This window comes from Alligator mississippiensis, chromosome 3 (genome assembly GCF_030867095.1).
Source record: "Alligator mississippiensis isolate rAllMis1 chromosome 3, rAllMis1, whole genome shotgun sequence".
NCBI lineage: Eukaryota > Metazoa > Chordata > Crocodylia > Alligatoridae > Alligator > Alligator mississippiensis.
In genome coordinates this window covers 142,080,626-142,084,887 of record NC_081826.1, presented here as the reverse complement: position 1 = coordinate 142,084,887, position 4,262 = coordinate 142,080,626, and the positions used below count along the sequence as shown (strand labels likewise).

The following is a 4,262-nucleotide window of genomic DNA, read 5'->3' as shown; positions in this document are numbered from 1 at the left end:
CTCTCTATATAAGTCTCGGATCTAAGAGGCACAAACACTAGATACTGCTGCTGGGCAAATTATGAATTCTGTTGATAGACCACCTGAAGAGTACTAAAGCCAGGAAAATATACTGTATTTTAAATGCAGACAGAATTCCAGGCTTGCAATTATAAGGGAGCAGAAAAGATGACAGAATATTAACTATCATTAAGTGATTTGTGTGTGTGTGTGTGTGTGTGTGTGTGTGAATTAGTAAGTCAGGCCTTCCCACATGTTTATAAAAAGGCTGTTTCCAACCTGGAGGTTTAAGGATAATTTGATAAATGCCTACAGTTGCTGGAGTATTTGTCTGACAGACAGAAGTGGGACAGGCCCTTTCTGAAACACCAGCTTGGCTAAAATCTAAATACTCTGCTTTTCAAATGACAGGAACAAGTATGTCACACAAAACTACATTATTAATCTGGAAAAGGTAGGTGATGCCTGTCTGCTTAAAAAAAAAAAAATGGGAAAATTAGCTGAGTCTCTTTAAAATAATAAACAGAAGATCCTGTACTTGATAATCTTTGTAGCTAATCTTTTGTTTAAACTTTTGATCCTTTTTTTTTTTCTTTCCTATAACAGGATATAGGCAGTGAAACAAACTGCACCCTAAAACTGGAAATGATTTTTGGTGCTAGAGGGGATACCATCTAAAGTGTACCATGAATGCGACATTCTGGGAAGAGACAGCAGAGGGTCACACATGCTTTCTGTTGCAACTGTTTACCAAAAGAACTTAAATTATTTCCAAACTAGAATTTTACAGCCAGGTGGACTCTTGGAAACAACAGAGGTAAAGTATACTTCAAACTTCCAATATTACTTTAGAAAGGTTGTTTTTTTGTCTGCTGAAGGCCACCTTTTGCCTTTCTCATAGAAATAATCCCATTGAAGGCAGATGGCATTAATGTGAGTAAGGATTCACATTTGGTTTTCACTTTGGCCGTAATATGGCCCTAATCCTGCTCCCATTGCAGTCAGTGGTAATGAGCCAGTTTGTTGGTACAGGACAAGGCCAAGTGAGAGTCTGATACACCCTCAGCTCCCACATGTATCCACTTTGCAGGATCAGAATTTAAATATTTTGAGTTAATTCTGCACCTGATCTTGAAGTCCTTCCATGGCTAAAATATACACTGGAGTTGATAATACCTTTGCTTGAGAAAGGGCTTCAAGAACAGTTCCTGATGTTTACCTTGAGGAATCGCCAATGCTTCCAGGTACAACCAATAGTTCATAAAGAGATGGAGCACTGGAGAAAAAGGCAATGCTTACTGAGCACAGGGCGCATAAACACATGTCACTATGGCACCATTGTTACTGCACTGTCATTTAGTACTTCCTTTTGGAACTACTAAAAGCCGGCACAGTAACAGCCTGTACTGTGCCATGTGCATCGTGCACAGCTATTTTTAGGCACTACGTCACCGTAGTGACACCCTATAATGAGGGAGCACATCACAACAGCAACATAGCTGCGGCATCATGGTTGTTGGCCATGGATGTTACATTGCCACAGCACGTTGCTGCGGCCACTTAGTGTCACGTGTAGATGCAACCAAAGTGTATGATTTATTTTACATAAGAAACACAATGTTTCACAGATATCTCTAACCAATACTGTGAGAGGAGCATGTTGCTTAAGCACAAAATAAAGATATATAATTTATCTCTTTCAGAAATTGTGTGTCATCTAACTATTACATAATGAAACTTTAAAACTTTATGTGTTGAACAAGGTCTGCTTTTATGAACATTGCATAATCTAGTTGATTTAATTTGCCTCTGACAAGTAAGCATTTTTTTATTTTATTTTGTATAATTAGTATTCACTTCAGGTACTTCTAATGAGATGAAAATTAAAGTTTCCACGTCTAATACCTTGTTTTCATGCTTGCCACGCTTCGGGAATTTTAGTGAATAAACATTGTATCAATGGACTGCCAGAAAGTGCTTCCTTAAAGAGGGCCATGAAATTAGTTTAAAAAGCTACTGTACAGGCTCCAGTTGAAATTTGAAAATAGCAATCAAAAAGTTTAGATTAACATTTAGTCTCAGAACCTTATTTCATTCTCCAGGAAAAAGCAAAATACCCCTTATATTGTCATCTCCTATAGCATGCACTTTCTTTTTAAAATACTAATTTTAAATTATATGGGCATAGTCCATTTTCACTCATATTTAGTTTTGGCTACAAAGCAGGGGAAATAAGTACCACTTTTATTGATATAACCGTCATACCAAATCAAGAAATCATTGGAATGTCTTGTGAGTATTTCACGTATAGTTTCATATATGTATTTATATGTATAGTGCATAGGCATGTATAATGTTTATGAATACGCATGTATGTACCAATAAAAATGAATTGTTTAAATACACTAGAGGCAGAAATAATGAAGAACATCCTCCCCACTCCCCAATTTATACCTTGGTCTCAGTGAAATTAAAGGAATTATATTTCCACAATCTGTAAAACAACTTAAATATATTTTTGTTTAACAGAAATACCTAAATAAATGGTTTTATCTGACAGTGAATAAATCTAATGACAAAGACAACAGTGAGCAATTCTCCAAAACTAATTATTGCACATAATGCATAGATTTAAGCTCACACACACTGGGCATGAGCACATCGGCCTTTTTCAGGAAAACTTCCTTTTAGAATTAGGGAAGATTTGCCACCCTCAAATCTGAAATATTAGAAACACATTATTAATGATTACATTTAAAAGTTTTCAAAAATGCACAGGGTCATAGTTAAAAGCACGAGGAAACACTCCCCCCACCTTACACCCCAAAAAACATCCTGTCAAGGGCCTTAATTGTGCTCCCACTGAAGTCAAGGAAAGTCTTTCTTGGATTCAAAAGGAGTTGGATCAGCCCCAGGATTATCTGAGAAACAAACCATGCAAATGAACGCTCAGTTCACATGTAGCTATTTAACAAAGATCCCGAAGTGAAAATATATGCTATAAACTTCTGTTCTTCCAGTTCAGTGAAGGGATGTAGCCAAATATTTTCCATCCCAGACAGAGTGAAACAATAATGAATAATTTGAGTAGAATAGTCATAATATGATTCATATGATTGTTGAAGTAAATATATTGAAAACATCTCATCTCTGAGAAAGGGTCTGTGCTCCCTCTCTAGTCTTTAAAGATTTTTAAATGTATAAATAAAGGATGTGAAATTGCAAAGATTGTTTCATTTTGTTTTTTAAGAAAAAGTAAAGATTTCATCATCAAGGAAGATAAAACACATTCTTCTTTCTGGCTAAAAGTAAGTCTGTAGTTATATGTTTGCTATATATAGTAGCGTCTACAAGTGTTTCACTGACAATTTCTAAAGAATTGGGCAGGGTATTTTTTTTATTTGCAGTACAAATTTTTCTTCACTGTTGCTTCACAAAACATTTTCAAGCTGACTTAACAAAAGAAATAAGCGTTAAAAAATGCAAATGCTGTGTTAAATGCTATTTCATATAGTATTAAATATTTCAGCAGAACACAGCAACAATGCTGTTTAAATTTTAGATTCTTAATTGTTTTGGGAGAGGCAGGAAGTTGTTTATAAAGGGCAGCAAGCTCAGTCACTTTTTACTGGCATATGTAAATAATGTCCACGGCAAGTTGAATGATATATTGTAGCCCTCTCAAAGGGCAAATCATCTCTAGTCAGAAAAGAGACGCGATGTGAAGATGCGTTATGTCTCAGCTAAGGACTACCAAAGACATAAAAGTTGGTCCTAACCAATTAGGCAAAGTACAGATATTTCACTTTTGCCACTATAAGTAGGGGTCTTCTTAACTTGTGGTGATACAAAGCAATTTTTGCAGCTTGGTCACAACATGAAGAGCTGATTTTGTGGGTATAGCCCACAGGCCCCACCCCTCACTGCTGATTGGTGGAGAAGCATATACCATATACTTTAACAGAACATTCTGCAGAAAGTAAATTATATCATATATTTGATTATATTATCAATCTAAATATTAAATTTAAATCTAAATTTACCTATATTAGAAACATGAATGCATATACAAAATGAATTGTCACTTATAACATCATCATTTATTATTATATGTAGCATTGTACAAAAATGTTTCAAAATACTACATGCGAACCTTAACGGATACAATTCAATTTAGTTGTTAAGCGGTCGCATGCAGGATCCACCAATAGTTGCAGCTGACATCCTCTGGCTCTGTGGTGTGAAGACTTGTCCATGCACTC

General features: G+C 35.6%; 1 long non-coding RNA gene across 1 annotated transcript; it reads left to right on the top strand.

The window, feature by feature from the left end:
* Positions 1-327: 327 nt before the first annotated feature.
* LOC109284033 (uncharacterized) lies at positions 328-3,226 on the top strand. The gene is made up of 2 exons (XR_002091342.2): positions 328-454; positions 607-3,226. It is a non-coding gene; the product is annotated as an uncharacterized LOC109284033 (long non-coding RNA).
* The last annotated feature ends 1,036 nt before the right edge of the window (positions 3,227-4,262 follow it).